The following is a 22,555-nucleotide window of genomic DNA, read 5'->3' as shown; positions in this document are numbered from 1 at the left end:
GACATAAGCTCTTATTAAAGAACAGAACAATACCCTCTTCTCAGTCACCAGAATAGATACTGTTTTTTAGCTCATTAGTCTGGCAAGATTCAGAATTTTTATTACTTTTATTCTTCAGACATAATTTCTTGTACATCTGGATTTAGCTAATTAAATGTAAGAGAAGTCAAATGAAATGATGAAAATGGAAGCTTTGATCTTCTGCTCCCACACTGCTCAGGAGTACTTCTGAGGTCCTCAGAATATTGTGCATTTTCTCCCCTTTTTACGGGAGAAATAACTTCTTTAAACTAACTTCTATTTGCTGACACATTTTATAACACAGTAACCATACTGTGACTTCTGAAGAGCTAACAAAACATTTCATTCTTGTCTCCACACCACCTGTCAGATTATTTTCTTCCCCATCATGGACTGCAGCTAGATTCACCCTCCACTTCGGCAAGTGCCTCAAACATGGTCCTTCTTGATGCTCAGCTTTTTCTGCATATCTACACAGCACTTCCCTCCCCTATTAATGCAGAAAATTGGACCTGCCATCTCCCTGTTCACCTCTGGCCTAGAAAGAGGTGAAAGAGGCTTATTAAGAACACAGTCCTAGTGGTTTGCATGTCAGGCACCTGAGTGATCAGGTCCAGGACTGCAACTGGGAAGTTCAACAGAAGACAGTGTTGACTATTACCAGTAACTGCAAGCAAGACAGACTCCCTCCCAAAACCATTCCTGTCCTTTCTGATCCGCAGCTCCGCAACTTTTCCCTACCAGCACTTGAAAGCCTAATAGCGCCAGATTCCTAAAGCTTATCATAAAATTATAGAATATGCTGAGATTGAAGGGACCCACAAGGATCATCACAGTCCGACTCCTGGCTCTGCACGGGACATTCCAAGAGTGCCTGAGAGCAGTGTGCAAAAGCTTGTTGAACTCTGTCAGGCTTGGTGCTGTAACTACTTCCCTGGGGATTCTGCTGCAGTGCCCAGCCACCCTTTGGGTGAAGAACCTTTTCTTGATATCCAACCTAAGTCTCCCCACCTCAGCTTCACACCATTTCCTCAAGTCCTGTCACTGGTCATGGGACTGAAGAAATTGGCACCTGGCCTCTGCTTCCCCTCATGAGAATGTTGAAGACCATAATGAGGTCTCCCCTCAGTCTCCTCTTCTCCAAGCTGAAGAGTGTCCTCAGCCACTCCTCATAAGGCTTCTCCTCTAGACCCTTCAACAGCTTCATGACCCTCCCTTGGACACTCTCCAATAGCTTAATGTCTTTTTTTCATATTGTGGCTCCCAAAATCGCATACAAAAATTTAGAAGAAGTCGCCCCAGTGCAGAGCAGAGCAGGACAATCCCCTCCCTTGCCTGGCTGGCAATGCTGTGCCTGATGCCCTCTAGGAGATGCTTGGCCTTCCTGGATGCCAGGGCACTGCTGACTCATGTTCTACTTGCCATTGACCAGTCCCCCCAGGTCCCTTTACATGGGGCTGCTCTTCAACCTCTCATTCCCCAGGCTGTGTGCACACAACTCAGGTTGTGCCATCCCAAGGGCAGAATCCAGCACTTGGCCCTTGTTAAGCTTCACATGGTTGGTGATTGCCCAGCCCTCTACTTTGTCAAGGTCTCTCTGCAGGGCTTTATTCATGTTCCAAATGTTAAATCATGTAAATCTTTTCTTTCATGAAGCTATATATTCAGTTAGCCATATTTAGCTGCAAAATGTTGCACTGGATCATACAGCCTGAAAAAAAAAAAACCAACATAAAATACCTAACAAAAACCCAAATCCTATCTGCCGAAATCAGTAAGGGTTTCTGTAATCCAAAACAACATTTGAAGCCTTCCATAGTGTGAAGCAACTGCTTTTTCTATTAAGAAAAGATCATTTTACTATTCTTTCTTTAAAATGAGATGTGGGCATGTGGACTCCACACAGCACCCACATTAAAACAGCACATGTTGGCTTCAAAGGAGCTATTATGCAGTCTATAAGTTCAATGATCTGCAAAGCAATAAAGAGCTTCTTCTGTAGCCCTCACGGCCTATTGAGTAAATAGCAAGCATTTAAGAAAACTCCATAATTACATGTTTACACACTGGAGCCATTATGGGCAATCTAAAAAAGTGCATGTAGTTTCAAAAAAAAAATCCTTAATCAAATTTTTTACATGATTATAACTCCTTTACAGCCACTAAGGACTACCAGCTACAGAACAAACAGACTTAAAAAAAAAAATCACAGTTACAGTCTGTGTTTATATGCAGTGATGACATTTTAAGATGTCAGTTGAATATTTTAAATATTAAAGTCTAATATTTTAAGTTAAATACATTCTGCATTTCAGATGTGCCAAATGGTAAAGAATTAAATAGCTTGATGCTTTTAGCTAAGTCAGCTGGGAACCCCAATGTTTGTATTTTTGGAGACCTGTGTCTTGGACTCATTCCCCTGTCTGTGAAGCACATTTCCGTGTCCAGAGCTACAGCTGCTCTACCTTGGTCAAACAGAAACTTTGGCTGCAAAACCAGCCTGCTTAATCCCTGCCTTACATAGAAATTTGAATTTGAGGATTTAGGAGACTGTATCATATAGACAGAATATGGCCTGAAACTGAAATTGTATTAGCTTGATACAGTGGTCCATGGATAAAACACAGAGTAAAAAAAAAAGAACACCATCCATTAATAATGGGACTGACCATGTATTTTTCATATGTTGAAGACGTATAGAGCAGATAAACAATTTAGAGTTGATACTCATCACTCACATGCCTTCAAAGTATTTGCAAACAACTTGTGTCAGACAAAATGCTTCTTATATATGCTTGTACAATGAATGGTGTAAAAGTGACAGACTATTCAGTTAAAAATAATTTCTATATTAAATATAAATAAACAGCATTTCTGTTCCTTTCTTCATATTTTGTATTCTAATCAAGCAATCATTTTTCATAGTTGTAAAACAACAACAAAAGCCTGTTTGCCAGATTAGGAGAACATTTCATGTTTTATAAGGGCACATAAAAATCCTGAAGAAAACATGAGTGAATGCTTCTAGAACAACTGTGGTTTGGGATCAAAAACATCCTTTTAACTTGCAAAGACTACCACACATACTGGGGAGAGCTCATTTTAATCTTCATATGACTAAAAAAAACAGATTTCTCCACTTTTTCCTTCCCAACAATTCATTATTAAATTATGGATCATTTGGCATTACAATAATTCAGGTACTTTGGTGATCATAGTACACTTCTACCTAAACTTCCAACACGATACATCTTTGGAAATTGCTTAGGAACACAATTACAGTCACAGGTTACAAGCACTGCATTCAACCGACTGCTCCTCTGCAACATTACAATAGCCTTAATAACTTTGACAGAAGTCTATGAAGACCAATTAAAGTAAGGACATTCAAATGAACATCTATTTAGGATAGCTTCATATTAATTTAAGACATGGAATAGCAACATTTGCATTCCAGATGCCGACAGTCAGGCAGTAGTGATGTTTAGCACACAACACAAATGCATCTGCCTACCATCACATCAGATATTGGGTCATAATTACCATATGCCATTAAATAACAGAACCCTGCAACAACCTCAGATAATCTATAATAACCTGAAAACAAAGACTGATGGAGAACGTAGAATTCTAGCCAGGACACTGATGCTTAACAACAAAATTCTCTGCCATTGAGTAGTACTGTCAGTCGTACATCCCTGCTTGACAAATACACAGGAGAGGTAGGAATAAAATTCATCCTGGTATTAAAATGGAATTTAACCAGAATATCTGTTTAAATTGGTGTTTAGCATGGGTGTAGTAGGTCATATTACCTTGACAGCAATTTTTTCAATGCATCATGTATTTTCCAAAGGTCATTTTTATAATGAATGAGGATATTCTCTTTCAGTGTATCTTTATTTGCACAGTTCTTCCCACTGTTTAGATGCCTTTGCAGATAACAGTAGCACACAAGACAGCAAAGACATCAATATGCGTTAAATAATAGAGATGTGTTATTTAAGCATTTAACTCAGTGAAATCAGTAGCAGGTCAGCATTTCAATACCTTTAAAAACTGATTGAGAGAAAGTTGTCCTTACTCAACAGGTCCATTCTGCTTCAGTAGCCAGCATCATGACCACTCTCTCTAGCAACAAACTGCAGTCTGCACCACAGTTCAGCCCCATGAATTCTGGAAACACATCTGTCTTTGTGCTTTCTCATCATCCTACCATTTTCCACAGTCTCTTTACTGTGCTAGTGATTGTGCTCCTCCAGCCCAATCATTCTACCAATAGCTTCATGTTCCTTGATGCCTTTTCAGGCAGGAATCAGTTCCAATGACCCCAGCCCAATTTTTGGCAGCAAACTGGCCATAAGGCAGGCCACAGCTCTCCACTGGGGACCGTTAAAGAAATACCACTGCAGCACCAAGGTGAAGCATAGTATTACATATCACATGCACTAGTGCAGTATGTAGTCAACCAATACAAAAATGAAAACTGCACTTTGGTCCCATGAAACCTCCCAAGCTAATACACACAGCACAAACTGTAGCTTTTCATTCTTGAGTCAATAGGACAGCTTGCTAGCTCTGACCTGTTGCAAATATAAAGGCCCTGAACATGATTCACCTGGAAAATCTTCTAGTAATATAAACTAGTGGTCAGAATCTGAGTCCTCAGTCCCAGATATGCTGGTAGATAGTTAAAGATGCATTAAAAAAATAATACTGCTTTACTCATAAAGTGTGCACTTAAGAGAGGCAAAAAGATAATACAAAATGGAACTTTGTTATGTAATTTTCAGAAAATTGCTTTTCAAGTCAGAACTACATAAAATTCAACAGTCACAGCACAGGAAGGCTAGAAGCAGCACACAAAAAAGGTTTTATACTTTGGCTTATTATAGTTATTTCAGAAAGTAGTTTGACTATCAATAAGGTGATGCTCTTATTCATAGAATCATCAAATGTTTTGAGTTGGAAGGGACCCACAAGGATCATCAAATCCAACTCTTAGCCCAGCACAGCACCATCGCCAATAATCACACCATGTGCCTGAGAGTGCTGTCCAAACTCTTGACCTCTGTCAGGCTTTGTGCTGTAAGCACCTCCCTGGAGAGCCCATTCCAGTGCTCAACCACCTTCTGGGAAAAAAAACATTTTTCAAATATTCAATCTAAACCTTCCCGACACATCTTCAAGCCATTTCCTTGGGTCCTGTCACTGGTCAGTACAGAGGAGAGATCAGTACCTGCCCCACCTCTTTCCCTCACAAGGAAGTTGCAACTGCAATGAAGTCTCCCCTCAGCCTCCTCTTCCCCAGGCTGAATAGACCAAGTGACCTCTGTCAGTCCTCACACAGCTTCACCTGTTGCCATCTTACTGCAAAAGTTCCATACCTTCTTGGTGATTTCCCATACACAACTCCTCACTGCACAACCAACAAATTCCACCTCCCTCTCTACGCAGCTACCCCACTCTTTCATAGCACTTTTCCTCATTGGACACAGCTGTGGGCTGTTAAGGGCAGGCCTGTTCCTAACCCTTGGTGATTGGTACAGCTGCAACTCCTCAGGGGTGAGATTACCTTCTGCACTATCTTTATTTTCTTACATTATATCCCCCCACATTCCCCTTTGTTGCCCTCCTTTGGATACTCTCTCGTAGGTTTATATGCTTCTTATACTGTGGTGCCAAAAATAAAATATTCAAGCTGAGGCCACACCAGTGCAGAGCACGACAATCCCCTACCTTGCCCAGCTGCAGTGCTATGCCTGATGCACCCCAGGACAATCTTGACCTTCCTGGCTGCCAGGGCACTGCTGGATCATGTTCAACTTGCCATTGACCAGGACCCCCAGGTCCCTTTCCAGCATCTCATTCCCCAGTCTTTACACACAACCAGGGCTGCCCCATCCCAGGTGCAATTCATGCTATTAAGCAAAGAGTTTTATGTGTATTCTTCCACCATCAGTAACACCACGCCTCTAGATTTGCACACATATTAGATGAAGAATCATTCTTTTAGATGGCTAACACAGACTATTTCCACCATTTTGTGCTGGATCCAAAGTTCAGTGAACTTTGGATGTGCACACACCCAAAACCAGACCAAGAATTTATACTTTTCATACTAAACAGAAGTAGAATACCTATGGGCCATTTGCAAGAGACTATAGTCTTTTCAGAAAATTGGCTTTTCTCTGTTATATACTTTAATCAAGTTACTTTCCTCTGGAAAAGAAAATTATTCCTCTCATACAAAGATTTTATGTTCTCTTTTTCTCTCTGGAATACCAAGCCAAAGGAAACACAGACATGGATTATTTATATAAACTGTAAAATATATGAATAAAGAAAGTGACAAAACAAAATTGAATAGCAAATAATTTCAGGCTATCAACTCAATTGACCTTGTATACCTTGTCCTTGCTTTCTCATACTACATAATATACGATGATAATCACATGTTCACAATTACCCCAAATAGCAAGCTGACATTAAAACAACCTCGAGGGAGATTATTTTCACAGATGTTAGGAGTAACTAGTAACTTCATCAGTTAAATTATGTTTAGCTGTGTTTTAGATAAAGTCATCTGCATTTCAGACATATCCTATAGGTGATTTCACTGAGAAGTAAGAAAGCACCATCCATCCATCCATCCATCCATCCATCCATCCATCCATCCATCCATCCATCCATGTTTAATTAAGAATATTATTCTAAGTGGATTATCTCTTGGATTATCATAGAGCAGATAAATTATAAATTACCACAATCAAAAGTTGAAAGAAAAACATAACAAAAGTTTAATTAAAGCTAAAACATATGAATTCAATACAGAATTCTCTGTGATAGCCATTTACTTTGGAATGACAAATAATTTAAGTATGGAAACTGGCATAATAAATTTATATTATAATTACACCTTTGCTTTCTAAAACATAATCCCTCAAGAGGAAAATCTAACAGGGAGAAAGTGCCAAACTTCACATTTTCATATTTAAACATTATTATGGATCAGAACTTTTAAATGTATATGTTTAAATTATCGACCATATTACACTGAGATGCTACCATTTTGTAACTTGTCAGACACCTTTTCCCTAAATCTCAATCTAAAATGCCTGTGACAAAATCCAAACTTCCTTTTTCCTCACTCATCCTATCAGCTACTAAACTTCATCTTAGCCTCTTTATTACCTCCATTAAGGAGAAAAAAAAAAAACTAACCAAAACTAATACATATGCACACAATCCGTCTCCCATCTTACTCTATGCATGCCCTTCTTCGTAATTAATTTTTCTGACTCCTTTGTTATTGATGTTTGAAATCACTCAGAGTCTGAGGATTTTATTTTAATTAAGGACAGAAAACTAAGGTGTTGATCTGCTTTATTTCTGGCAATTGGCTGGTCTGATCAAAAAATCATGCCTTTTGAAAAGTTGCACTTAGGGGAAAATGACAGAATCAAATGTTGCAGCTATGATACACATTTAAGAAGGGGCTCCAAGCCCCTTGCCTCCAAGACTCATACCAAAATAGTTACCCAGGCAGGAGATAACAGTCAGACCTTACACCTCAGGGAGCCAAAGGAAATAGTTTGTAAGATGTGGATAACCCTTATCGCTGTTGCCACATCTCTGCTTTTCTGTGAGGTACAAATGGCACCTTGGGGTAAGTCAGCTTCTTTGTGCAGCTCTGCTTTTGGGTGACCAGGTCACACATAAGGGTCTGGACCAGGGGACAGCATCACAGCAGCTTCTGAGCCCCTGCAAATCCCAATCCATGGGAGTCATGCACATGATCCTCTGCCACGGCACTGAAGGGGTAAACAACCAAAATGAAAATTGTTCTGCCACTCAGCAAAACACTGAGTGGCAGAACAACTTCCTACACCATAAGTTTCATATTATGGGAAAAATCATTTGCCTTTCGTCTTCTTCATGGGGGAATTCTCCAAAAGTTTAAAACTTTCGCAACAATACTGGTCACCAGAGTTTGCTGCTCTGCTCAATCACTGCTGTCCATGTTATGCTCTTTTCCACTAATGGTGGGTATGAGATAGTCATTAGTTGGAGTAGGTAGATTGGCCTTCCCTCACCCCTTCCCTTAATCTTGTTACAAAACAACCAGGAAATTGATATTACCCTGAATGTAATCCTTCATTGCGGTGTCTCTTTGCAAAGAGAAAACAGAACAAATCATAACATCTCTTCCTGTCTGTAGTACATGAGGACAGATGACAACAAAAAATGCTTCCACTGTAAGCCTGCTTAAAGATTTTATTTTAGTCCAGTGATAGGAGTATCATCACAAACAGCAGTAAGAGCACAAAAGCCAATAATCTGACCTGCCCCCAAAACCAAGCAAATCAGCAAAACCCCTAAACAACCCCAAAACATGCTATCTGGCTTCAGGTAAGACAATGTGAAATTCTGCTGGAATAAGAGTTTAAATAAATATCTGGAAAAGATAACATGGAAATACAGTTTTAAAATAATTTAAAAGGACAAGTGCCTGACAACTACATGAAAATCAAACATTTACACATCAGAGTCACGAACCAAAGGAAGAATATATAAAGATTAAGAGAGACTGAAAAACAGATATTTGCAGTTATTTTACCAGAAGCTAATAAAACAGGTGACATTCTACTACGGAGCTAAAAGCTTCCATAAAAAACAAATAAACAAACAAACCAACCAAGCAACCAAATTGAACAAAACCCCAACATATTAGTAATATCAGCTTCCTTGTTTAGAAAATTTCACAAAACGTCTCTGAAATTGCAAACACATGAGTAGAACAAATAACTGTGTAGGCCAGCCCAAAGGCTTTAAGTGTATTAATGAAGAGATCACCAACTTTCTGATGATTTCACTTGATCCTTGTCTAAGTTTCCTCTCTGAAAAATAGTAAACAAATCTGTAAAAGGTTGATGCCCAGTAGGATGATATGATGGTTTCCCAGGATTGTACATTGAACAGACTTCTAAAATCATCAGAATCCACAGGGCTACAGATTTTAATATAAGTACTCTTTGCTTCAGTCATTTGCAGACAAGAGAGAATTAATTTAAAAGGGCGATGAAGGACAGGATTGTTTTTTTTCCCCAGCAAGCCTGTCTGTCCCACAAACACCACTGGGAATGCAGAGGGAGGGAGGGAAGGAAGCAAAAGGCTGTGGAAGTAAATCAGCTATGGAAGGAAATATTTTATAAAACAGAAAGCTAGAGCTTGATGTAATAATAATCCAGTTTGTACAGAGAAGTTCTGCACACTTTTGATTGCCACTATCTTGGCAGATAAGGAACAAATCTGCTGGAAACAAGCTGGCTAGGCTAGTCAGGGGTGGTAATTAAAAAAACCAAAAAGTCAAAAAGGGGGGCAAAAACATCCATTCTTGCAACATAAAAACAAACTGTCAATGTGAAAATGCTCAAATGTCAAATTTAAAAGGAAAATATTACAGACTCACTGATATCCAGAACCATAAGGGTAGGTGGGGAGGAGGAAAATATCATCATAAGCTGATCAAAGAGCCTGGGTTGAAGGTCTGACATATGCAATCTGGCAAAAAGTTATCACTAACCAGTCAGAGCAGAAATAATAAGCCAGGTTCTGCAGAACCAAAGAAAGCAATGTGCAATGGTTTCATGTCAAAATTTATTCTGTCCCTTTTGATTTGCTTTGATATTGGAACTTCCCAGATCCACATGCCCACAGATACGTGTTTCAATGCATCTATACATCAATATATGTGCATTACACTATTGCTTACACTCTTGTTTTACAGAGCAAAAATGTTTCACCAGTTGGTTTTCCTACTGTTCAAGTGCTACTTGAAAAGCATTAAAGTGAATTCTGAGTCCCTTTGTACCATTGATGATGTGTCTACAAAACTCAGGTGACCAGTAGCAGTTGCTCTGCACTTAGCTTAACATCTTTCTCCTGCTATAAATCATGCATCTTCAGTAGTACTGATGAACATGTGGGCCTCATTATGTTTCTCAATTATGAGCTTTCTGGAGGCAGGTGGAAAATAGGGAAAATGAAATACCAAGGAAAAAAATACATTAAATGAATACTCAGATTGTCCACATTAAGAGGCTAGGAGATGCACATGCAACATCTTGTTCTTTACTCATCATGATACTCCTTTTAGTTAATTAATTGCATTATAATCCTTCAAGCAGGCTTCTGGAGCATTCAAGATAAACCATGCCTACTACTCAAAGCAAGTCAGTAGAAAATAGTGTGGCGCAGCATTTGTGTATTTTTGAACACAATAATGTATTTTGGAAAAGAATGCATGTGTTCAGAAGACTGCAGGTGCCACTGAGATCCTGAGAGCACCAGCCAGTAGGCTGGGGACAAAGCAGGCTCCAATTCTTACATCATCAAAGCATTTTGACTGGTAATGTCTTATTCTGTGAAAAGCATGTTCTCCTGCCAGAATAAGCCCCATGTCTGAATTTCTGAATGATCTAAGAATTGCTACTGTGCTTGAAAACCAACAGAAGGGATGAATTAGGAGAATCCATATCCTGAAAAAGATACCTGAAATATTTTCCTTCCCATTTTTAGTGCCAGCAATGTTTCAGTACTAGTGGCATAATGTATGACATAAGAGCTTTGAAAGCAGCCTAATTTCAAAGCATTAAATACTACAGTGTTGCTTTGAAAATTTAGTTTTAGACAGAGAGATGATTACATCAACTCCAATATAAGGAAGAGCCTGGCAGTAGCAGTGTTTTTGCAGTGTGTAAAATCCATGTTAGATCTCAGGACCCAGCATAATGAAAACACAATATATGATAGTAAATGAAGCAAAGAGCATATGGCATGTAAGGAAGGTAGCAGAAGGGTACAGACAGTCAAGATACCTCAGTGAATCAGACAGCTACAACCCTGGTCAGCACAGCAGACTGCAGCCTCAGCCTACCTGCTGGCACACTAGCAACAGCCTCAATGGTTGTATAGAAAGATATGGAAAAGGCCAACTTAAATAAAAATTGTGCCAGTGAAATAACTTCTTTCCTGTACATCTGAGCTGTAAGAGCTTGTGTGGTTTTTTTTTTAGCAGAGGCAGGGCAGGAGCAGAATCTGCAACAGGGCAGGCGAGCACACAGGTCAGCAACACAGCCACTGACCGTTCACTTGCAATACTTTATCGCCCGAGAAGCAGGCTGACTCCTTGATAAAGCATCCCTCTTTCTAGGTCACTTGGCTGAAGTTTGCTTTGCCATACTCTGCTGAGAACAGCTGACAGCCTAATAGCAGCGCTTCTCCAGCTATTGATTCCCTGATTACTTTTCTTCCCTGCAGACTCACTGTATATCTACTTTATTCTGCACATCTAATGAATACACACAGCATTGTAAATAAATGGTAGAGCATTTCACTGATGTTCCATCAGAGCAGCGAAAAGAAGGTAACAAAGTGAAAAAAGCAAGATGCAGTAAAGGGTTCTTCTGCCCCCTACTCTGGATCACACCCAGCAAGGCACAAAGACATGTATGCCAGAGTTGTGGCATTCTGGGCTCGGGGCACCACAGACCTCTAGCTGTGGCTCCCTGAGGAGATCATGCTCAGCACGTGTTCAGGTCAAAAGCAGCAACATTCTGCTCTGTAGCCCTCCCACCCTCAGCAGCAGCAGCAGTCAGCCCCAATTTAGCTCCGAGCACTTACGCTCGCAGCAAAAATCAGGCACTTTAAACAGACATATGAAGGATGACAACAGCAAGCTACACAAAACACACATTATCATAAAATTATAACCAGACCCTTGTCAGGATTGCCACATGTTGCCAATAATATTCACTGTAAATGATCAGAGGTAGCATTGGAGAACAGCAGCAAAACAGACCCCCAAAGGAATAGCAAGCCCTCTGTGCTACAAATTACCTAGTGTAAATCCATGAGCTCCAGTATCAGATCCCTCATATAATCTATCTGTCTACAAATACCAACCTTTCAGATATAAACTCATCAACAGACTTGTTCTTTGAATGCTTTCTGATTGTTGCCCTAAGGTCCATTCTACACTCACTTCTGTATTTTTAAATTCTTAATTTAACACATCCTGTACCACCCATTGCCTTCCTTTTCATCCCTGCTGAGAGGGAAAAAAGCCTGAATTACACAGACATTCAGAGAGGAGTAAATTTCTACTCTTGTTATTGTCAATGACTCTCAATGAAAACTGCAAAGATGTTATTCTTAACTTACTTTGTAAGCAAGCTACAAAATGCTTTTTAATTTCTATAAACTACAGTCTCATAATCAATTTGTAAATTCCGGTAGAACAAACTTTCAGTGATGCAAATTACCATCATATGCTCCTCTTGCACTATATTTCTTTTACTTTCTTTCAGAATTTAATAAAATCCACATATTGCATTCATTCAAAAACTACTGTTTTTTCCTAATTCCATCGTATGGGGACTGGAAGTTCATTTTTGAAGGCCAGTATTTTTGCAAGGGAACAACAAGTTCATGGATCTCACCAAGTAAATCTGTGGTTTAAAATCAACTGTTGCATCTAAAATGTACAGCAAACAGAACTGTGGCTATAAATCCCAATGAAATTACATCCTGGTATATTTCAAGTCATACATTTAAAATTGAGCTTTTAGAAAGCAACGACCACTTCTAAAAACATGGTCATTCATCCTCCTAAAACACTTTTCTAATGATTACAATTATATCTACCAAAAAAGGGTACCAGAAAGACAAAGGGTTGTGTTTTTAAATATATAGAGTATATGATAATACACCAGCTGACACCAGAACTTGTGCTTTTGAATCACTTGTAATCTTCAGCTGCTCTCAGCTACTTGTGAAAGACCTGTGTTAACCACCTCCAGCTGCCCCAAATACTGTCCCTATCCTGTTCCCACTTTCCCCTTTCTCCCACACAAGGACTCTCACTCTGCTCTGTTTCTCCTGCATCTTCCCTGCTCCCACTGTTCTCTTTCCTTTCCTTCCTACCTGGGAAGTCCTTCAAAGGATTAATGATATTTAATTATTCTAGGAAGACTCAGAGGAAGAGCATTGCCCTGAAGGGCTGCCAGAAAACCAGCATCAAACTTAATGTCAGGCCTTGTATTATTCAGTTGTTTAACCTACCAATTAATTATACAGTAAATAAAAACTATTTCCACGGGGAGTCAAAGTGCAGTCCTGACAATCTTACAGGCAACTACACATCCCCAGATCAGGGACAATCACATTATGACAAACTTTGTGATTAATGAATTCATGATATTCAGGTAGCATGACAGCTGCAGTATTGCCTGTGGCCATTGCTCTGTAATTCCATAGCTGCTTAAATCCCTAAGTGGCTCATGGAAGGAACCGTGACTACAGACTTTGGGCCTGTTGATAAAATTCTGGACTCAGGATGTTCTTCACCCAGAATTCAAACCAATCACTTTAACAGAGACTGAACTGCCTTTGTGTATCTGCTGTGCTATTGGGGGGTACCCCAGGCAATGTCAGGAACGTTTCAGCAACAGCACCCTCAGGAACTCAGTAACTGCTTCATGAATCAACCTTAATTCCACCAATATCAGAGAAGCACCAGCTAGATGGGGACCCCATTGCATACGGCTCACCCCCACTATGGACACATCCCTTGTGACTTCCCTTGGCCTCAGGAGCATTTAAGCACTTCCCCCCTCTGAGCTGGAAACAGCCAGGAACCACAACAAGTACTTGCTATGGCTATCACTCCCATTCATTAACAGATCCTGTTGGCCTCACTGCCAGTATGTTAGAAAATCCAGTGCTATTCCTATTTTTTTAGTGTAACCAGAGGTTTTTGCAGTCAAGAATGAATAGAACAAACAGTATAAAGTTCTCTGAATAAAATGTGCATTAAGGCACACAGAGGTATTTTCAATTTGAGTAAGTATGAAGTACTCTTCCAAAAGATGTTATCCAAGACTGCGTGATGTAACATCACACAGTGATTTTATTAATCACTCTGTCAGGAATGCAGGAACTACCAGAATTTGATATACACTCTTTAAAAATTTACATTTGTCTTATTTAGAAAGTGACAAAGTAATCTTTATTTCAAAATGTGGACTGGAATGTTGCCTAACAGTTTGTAAAGTCAGATGAAAATACATTCCAACAATTACATTTTTCTCCAAAAATTAATTATGCAATTAGAAGTTTAACAGCTTAAGTTCATGTTTGTTTCATATTTTGAAGAACCACATCTCATAAACTGAACAAAATCACATGCCAGAGATTACAAGTACACATGAGAAATTACTCTTGCTTCTAAATCACCATTGGTCTCCCCAGTCAAACCTTCTTCATTTACAACAGCATTATCAGGTTAGACATCAGACATTTTTCACTCCAAGGCTGTTGATTTATGAGGAAAAGTTGGACTCCTGACATGGTTTCTGCTCCACTGGCCACATCTTTCTTCTATACATGAGCTGGTAATCTAGGGAGGATGTCAGACCTCACTTGAAACGATACCAGAATCTTTAAAACACACATCCCACCTGATGTGCCTACGTACAATGAGTATCAGGAGCTGCTTCAAATGTGTCTCTGAGGTAGAAGAGCAATATCCAGAAGAGGCTGACAGATGATAGCACCACCTGACTTCAATCCACTTGGGTTTTTTTCTGTGTCAATGCAATAAAATGTTGTTTTAACTTGCTTTCAGTCATGCCAAATGATACCAAATGAAGGAAGAGGCAGCCTGACACCCACAAAGCAGAACAAGGAACAGGGAAGAAAAAAGGCTGTAAGAAGAAAAATGAGGCAGGACTGAAATGAAGAAGGAGACTTGGAAGAATGGGAAGGATCATGGTGGGTGGGAATGATGAAAGTAGAAAACGAAGAACAGATACAGCAAGGTATGAAAAAGGGCTCAGATGGTGTGTCCAGATAGACTAAATTGATACTAGGAGAGAGAGAGACATCATAGTTTATCACTTCTAACACTGAACCATATACTGGAGCAGAGCTCTTTGCCTCTTTATTTTAAGGGGGCCAAATTAGGAAAGCGAGTGAGTTAAGAGTAGGTGGGTTGCAAGGATACAACAGATGGGACGTGGACAAACCTAGTACAGAAGTGGGAAGGGGAAAATGACACCCTGCGCAGCACAGAGAGATGAAGGAGGGAGACATTTGGTGCAGTATGAGGCAGGATACACGGTATGGATGCTGTAAGTCTCATGATGTCACAGGAGACGCTGGGAGGCTGGTGTTGAGTCCTGCTGTCCTTCAGTGTGTTTGCAATACACTGAGCACTGTTCTGGACCCTGAAGATGCTGAAAACTCAGGAAATTGAAATCATAACTAATATTAAAGCCAATCCAGGAAATGGAAGCTTTCTTTCCCATCCCAAGTTTCCACTAAACCCCTCGGTTCATATGAGAAGTTATAAGGTTACTAATAGCAGATCATATGATAGCCAGAAGAATGAACAGAGCATGTCATCCGTGGCAAGAACTTGCTATTTCAAGCAGCTGTTTCTGGAGGTAGGACATTTTGACAAAAGGATTCTTAAATGCCTGTGAGAGCAGGTGAAATGGTGAAGACTTACTTGTGTGAGAAATGTGAAGAAGCTCCAGAGTTCAAGCTCCATGTTTCACAGGAAGCATCGCTTGGCTTGGGATGGACATCTTTGCATGACCCAGAATCAATGAAACCCTACATCTTGCATGTTCCAGTGCTCCTCAGCTGCCAGCACACAGCTGTGGAACCCAACCACAGAGCACTCTGCAGGCATTGGACAGGACTAATGAGTGACATGAGGCAGGACAAACAGCACACAACAGACTCTGCACACCCCACTAACAGCTAACAGGGTTTGAAATGGAGGAATTTCATGTCAGTAGTCAGTGCACAATATGTAGTGTTGTGGAGATTATGATATGTATCATAATGGAGATTATGATATACCATTAAGACATGCATGATGATATTGTCTTTAATAATACGATTGCACAGTTCTTAGCACATATTTAAAACATCCTAAAAGTAGGTGGATTACCTTTAGAAAAAAAAGAGAGCCAAAATAATTGGACAGAATTCTGGATTATTGCTTCAGAAGTCTCTTTATTCTTGTATCCCTGTGTATCAAAAGTTCTGGCTACCTTTTCAAGTCAGAATCTTGCTAGGAAAAATAAAAGTAATTTAAAAAATCTAATTTTTTTTCATAATTGAGGACTTGTTAATGATAAATTTGAAATTACCTTCAATAGAAGAGCAAACTTGAGGATTCACTTTTTGTTTCTTTTTTGTCCTCTGTATTCTGCCATTTTTAAAGTAAGAAATGTAATTTAGAAGTAAGTTTTTCCTGAATATCACTTTAATCATTGAGAAAAAGTAAATATTTTAAGAAGAGTATATAACAATTTGGCAAGAATATCTGAGTACTATTTAAAGAAGAGTTGTAATTGAAAAGAATAGAATATTAATCAATTATAACTTTTATAGTATGTGCTACAATTTCTAGGTCAAAGTCAAGGAATAAATGAAACACTGAAAATATTTGAAGCTAAGCATACGTTTAGATATGCATTAGGTGGTGGGAAAAAATATACCTATTAAAATTAATGCTACCAATTGCAATTTTTATCTTTAATTAAAATCTGAACACTACCCTCTGAGAGTTTTCTTGAAATAGATTTATTAGCCCAAAATAAAGGTGTTAACCCAGACTGTGTTTCACTACCAGAATAGCTATAGATTTGATCACTGTTGATCTTGATTAACATGTCTGTATATTTTTCGAAAATTAATACACCAGACCAAATTCACATATAGCTTAGCAATGAGCATTTCAAAATACTTGTTTCAACTGGAAAACATGGGTGATTCACTTTGATCATTCCAACAATATTTATTTCTGTGCCTTAAAAATAATGTTGAAGAAAAAAATTCTTAGACAACTATTTTGCATTTAGAAATCAATTGACACTGTACTTCAGTACAATTATTTATTACAGCTTAATCAATGTGGCAACTTCAGATTTTCAGTTCATATGAAATGCAGAGAGGTGGCTGTCCTTTAAATATTGTAATGAGTTAGATTAGCATTGCAAAAGAGTCTGAGGATGCAATGCACTGTAAGAGTATACATACACAACAAGAGCGACAGTGTTTGTGAGCAACAGAAACTCACACTTTTCTAGACTGGCCCTGAGAAGTTAAATTCTACATGTCAGTTACAACAACACATAGATGGTAGAAAAACAAAGCCATTTTATACTGTCATAGAGCTTAGAGATAACAAGCTGGCCCATGGGAAGAGATTTCTAAAATGAACAGGCATGGTGACTTGTTCCCTCAACCTTTAGTTGAAGGATGACCACTTCAAAGCCAAGTCACCTTCTCAACTCTGTTTTCAAGACTGCTATCATCTGAACTTCCATCTCTCAGCAGGCATCACTGGCAGCAAACTACAGAGCTTAAGACAATTTTCAAATCTACAAGAGCAAGTTCTTAATAGTTGATTGTAGTTTATTGTTTGCCACAAACCTTTCATGTAGTAGGCTGTAAAAGATAAGGCAACATGAAGGGCAAAGGATACTTTTGCTTTCCAACCAGTTATCAATAACAGGGGTGGTTACTATACTTAAGAAGGGGAAAAATAATAAAAACCAAAACCTGAGCAATTTTGACTAGAGAGAGAGAGAATATGTGAGGCCAACAACTCTGCAGACCCAAGCTCTGTGAAGAAGAGGAAGGAGGTGCTCCAAGCACCAGAGCAGAGATTCTCTGCAGCCCATGGTGCAAGCTCTGGTGAAGCAGCTGTGCCCCTGCAGCCCATGGAGGTCCCTGGGGCAGCAGAGCAGGGCAGTCCCTGGAGTGCAGCACTCCCTGGAGGACCCCAGCAGTGCCCAGAGGAGGCTGTGACTGTGGAAAACCCTGGAAGAGGCTCTTGCCAGGCCTTGCGGACCCATGGAGAGAGGAGCCCACAACAGAGCAGGCTTGCTGGAAGGACTTGTGGCCCCATGGAACATCCCCACTGGAGCAGGGGGCCTGAGGCCCTGAAGGACTGCACCCCACAGAAGGGACCCACTGGCACAGCTTGTGAAGAACTGCAGCCCATGGGAAGGATTTATGTTGGAGAAGTTGGTGGAGGACTGCCTCCCATGGGAGGGACCTCAGGCTGGAGCAGGGGAAGAGTGAAGAGTCATCTCCCTGTAGAAGAAGGAGCAGCAGAGACAATGTGTGATGAGCTAAATGCAGCCACCATTCCCTGTCCTGCTGTGCCACAAGAGGGAGGGAGGTAGAACAGAATTTGTCGGTCTTGGAAGAAGGAATGGCTGGGGAAAAGAGTGTTTTTAGGATTTGCTTTTTATTTCTCCTTATCCTACTCTGATTTGATTGATAATAAATTGAACTAATTTCCCCAAGCCAGTCTATTTCGCTCATGAACGTAACTGGTGAGTGATGTCATCCTGTCCTAATCTCAGCTGACAAGCCTTTTGTTATATTTCCTCTCCCCTGTCCAGGAAAGGAGGGAGAGTGATAGAGATACTTTGGTGGGCAACTGGCATCCATAAATTATGACTTATCAGTGTTCCTTAAAGAGAGAATAACTTGTACATGAGTAAACAATCCTATAAGGATATATTTTAAAGATACTGAGATAGCATCTATCACGCATGTAATTACCCATCTGTTTCTACAAATTATATTTAACATAATATTTAATCCCTTCATATAGAAAAGAAAGTCAGATAGGTATGTATGTTTCAAAATTTTATTGGGAGATGGTATAGAAAAAAAAAAGGAAGAAATTAAAAGTAGCAAGGAAAATGGTTTTTGCCACATTTCTTCTTTTTTTTTGACAATATTTAAAAATGCTAATATAGATGAGCAATGGGAAGTAAAAAAAAACAAACAAAACAAAACTGGAAAAGATCCCTGATTGAGGTGTTTGCCAAAGTTATAAGCAGCCTAAGTTTTACAATTGGCAAACATCATCTTCTGATTAATTTTTATTTGTATAATAAGAGAAATAAAACTAAGACAAGGAAAAGAAAATAAAATAGATGTGATTACAGGAATTATAGCAAGTAGCACATTTCCAATGAAGTAATCATACTTTTTATTACTGGTAGTTTGGATGAAAAACTGAGGCAAGACAGCAAAGCTACTACACTAATGTTTTTGCCAACAAAAACAAAACCATAATGGTGGCTACCAATAATTCCCTTTAATCACTTGTCAGGCTTCATGGACTGGCAATTGCAATAGAGACTCCATAAACTAAGACTTTCAAAGCTGTCAGAAAGCCATTCAGGTGTCCATTTTGTATTTAAATTTTAGCAAATTTGAGTGACTGAAAACAAAGGCAGCTTTCAAAAACTTGAGTGTTGCCTTCACAAACTCAGAACTGGTCTGCTGAAAGCACACTTGCCTGGACTAAGACACAGGAAACATGAAGATCACTGACCATTGATAAGACCAGAAAGCACAACACCCATCTGACAGTACCAGACTGTACTTAGGAAGACTGTACGTCATCAAGAGATACCTCTCAACTGTAAGAGTTTGGGGCTTTACTTGTGGTGTTAGTGGTGTTTTGGGTTTTTCCCTTTTTTTGTCCGTCAGTAAGATTAAAACAAAGCAATCAGATGGGCAGTCAAGAAATAAAACACGTCCTTTTTCTACCTCAGATTCAAAGAAAAGTGCAGCTAAAGAGTAGGAGGGGTCAGCAAATGAACTGCTCAGCTCTGTCTGTGTGATACCAGGGATAGAATCAGAATGCCTGAAGTTGGAAGGAACCCATAAGAATCATGTAAAATATGTGACAATGATCAAGAAAAACACCATTTTGTGCAAAACACTGTCTATCATATTTAAAAGAATACCTAGGAAAGATGACTCTAAAAAAAAAAAAAAAACTTAACTCCAACATCAGAGTATTTTCATCAGGTCTGGACATTGCTGTAAGGAGAAATAAACAGCGATAGAGGGATACTCAAAGGCAAAAGGCCACATTCTGGCAAGGAGTGACACTGCTGTGGGCGCTGCCACCAGCCCCTCCCGTGTGGCATTCCACATCTGAAGGATGTCACACAGTCTATGGCAGGTGACACGCCCATGGCACTGCCCTGCACATGAGCAGTGTGCCCTGCACAAGAGCATGAGCAGAAAGGAGAAATATTATGACAATTATCACCCTGTCCACACGAAAACTTATTCTGTATTTCTCCTAAGCACACAGAACTCCAAGTATGCTTATTTATTATTGTTGTTGAAACTGACTTAATGTCTCACTAAATAAAATCAGACCACAATAAGGAACTGAGCAGAAGAAAGCAAGCTTAAGACATTTTTCCCTTGTGAAGCCTTTTTTTCAATAACTGCTGATGATGATAGAAAAAAACATAATTTAGAGTGCACGAGGAAAAAAAACCAAACCAAAAAGAAAAAAAAAGTTAAGCCTGATCTTTTTACCATAATCTTGCTTTCCTTGACAAAGCAACTTGGTGTTGTAGCAACAGTAGTCTTTATAAGGGAACTTCCAGGGACTTTAACTGATATTTTAATAAGACCTTTTGCTTCATAAAGAGGCTTTTGTCCTGGAGCTTGAATCTACTCTTTTGGTAACAGAGATGATTAATGTAGCTAATCTTTGAACCACTTTACTGAAAAAAATTAAATAAGATCAGTCGTGAAATGAAAAGCATCAAGGGTTAAGGACTCAGATCCAGTTCTCACTCCTTGATGTCATGACTGTGAATGGTGAATGGGTGAATGACTAAGATTGCTTCTACCTGACTCTAAACCACACTAAACAAATTCCCAGAAGAGACCTGTTATTTATACTGTTTATGCATCTTATAACTCCATAACAGAAAATTAGTAGAGTGGTCCAAAGAGCTGAGTCCAGGTACATTTCTTTAGGGAACTCTTCCATTTTACATAGAGGGACATCAGGAATCTTCTTTCTCTGTCTTGTTCTTGGTCTGGGCTGAGTAAGAGCTGGATAGCTCCCACTGGTGCTGGGCTGCTCGCAAGGGTACTCAGTCTGAAACGGGCTGAGAAATGAAGGCTTCAGTTTCTCAAGAGGGCAAACAAGCAGATGTTTTTTTCTTGTGCACACAAACTAACATTTACTATATGAAAACTGGGCAGTGCTACAGCCACCACTATTCCTTCTCCAGACACACCATGACAGAAGGGACCAAGTCTCATGTCAGGGATGACAGAGCAACCTCAGTTCCTGACTCAAGCACACTTTGCAAGGGTGGATCTTAACCCCATGCAACGCCATGAATCTAATGTGTGCAGTGGGTGGTCAATTAAACCAGCCAGGAAGGGGAATGAGAAGACTTTCACCCTCAAAATGACCCAGGAGTACTTCTTCCTGCTTTGCATGCCCTGCTCACAGCAGACAAACAAAGCAAGCAGCCCATGTTAGGACATAAGGCACATCCATGGAACTGATCTAAACAGCTTCCACTATACTGACTATTTCTTAGCTTACCAAGCAGCTAAAGCAGGAAAGTATCCAATATTTATGTCTGAGTAGCAGCTAAAATAAGTAAGGAGAAGAGCAGGAAAGAGAATTAAGGGGGAATGATCGAGCTTAGATGCATCAGTATGATACCAGTAATGCTTCAAGGGAGTTCAGTACACACTTAAATTTTGATCAAATTTTTTTGGAGATGATTGATAAACTCCAGGAAACCAACACAAATATATTTAAAGGACTACTGAAACCAAGTTATGAAAAAGCAACATTAAAAGCTTGCATCAGCCAGAATTAACCCCCCACAAAATCAAAATAACATTAATTATTATACATTCAGCAACTATAAAGCATGTAATGCTTGACAAAAAGTGAAAGGAAAAATGGAAAAGGACATTTATTTTATGTTTTTGTAAGCTAAGTGAGTAAAAAAGCAAATAATACCAGGTTTCTTAAGTAGAAGAAACCTGCAAACTATTACCTTGCCTTAGCCAAATGCTCCCTCACTGTGGGTAGTCTTAAAAATACCATAGTTGTCCAGCTGTAATGCATTCTTTCCTCTATCATGTGTCTTGTTTGTGTGGGCTTTAAAAAGCAACATTTATACAATTTTTGAATAAAAGTGTCTAACTGACCTTACACAGGGTGCCTAACTTATGTTGATTCCTTTATTGTAAAATCTGAGCTGAAGCTTAAATTTCAGAAAAGTTTCTAAATATATTCAATAGAAGCCATAGACTTTATCACAACTTTTATACTACTGTGCTAAGTACTTTTAAATTGTCTTTTTTCTTTTACCAAAATGAAGTTTAAATATGTCTGCTTGCTGATGGGGCACATAAGCTAAAAGTATGGGGTTTTTATACCCCCATTGTTTAAACACCTGAACTGATTTCTCTGTTAGGTGAATAAGCCATGGGTGATTGGAATTAACAGAAAGGCAAAGTATTTCTCCACCAAAAGGAACATAATTTCTGATGCACAGCAATACTGGTTACTAGCATAATAAAGCCAACTCTGTAGGCATGCAACATCTTGTCCATCCCTCTAGCAACAAAGCTCTCCTTT

The 22,555-nt window shown here is 39.3% G+C and overlaps 1 protein-coding gene and 1 long non-coding RNA gene across 3 annotated transcripts in view; both read right to left on the bottom strand.

The window, feature by feature from the left end:
* LOC135444841 (uncharacterized) overlaps positions 1-5,527 on the bottom strand; it is a 29,312-nt gene extending 23,785 nt beyond the window's left edge. The window contains exon 1 of the long non-coding RNA XR_010439311.1: positions 5,409-5,527. This is a non-coding gene — a long non-coding RNA (uncharacterized LOC135444841). The remainder of the gene's footprint in view (positions 1-5,408) is intronic.
* The window catches only part of NKAIN2 (sodium/potassium transporting ATPase interacting 2), a 525,151-nt gene that overhangs the window by 485,853 nt on the left and 16,743 nt on the right, over positions 1-22,555 (bottom strand). The window lies entirely within an intron of this gene.

This window comes from Zonotrichia leucophrys, chromosome 3, assembly GCF_028769735.1.
Source record: "Zonotrichia leucophrys gambelii isolate GWCS_2022_RI chromosome 3, RI_Zleu_2.0, whole genome shotgun sequence".
Classification (NCBI taxonomy): domain Eukaryota; kingdom Metazoa; phylum Chordata; class Aves; order Passeriformes; family Passerellidae; genus Zonotrichia; species Zonotrichia leucophrys.
Note: the sequence above shows the minus strand (reverse complement) of the source record. Positions and strands in the feature narration are given on the sequence as shown.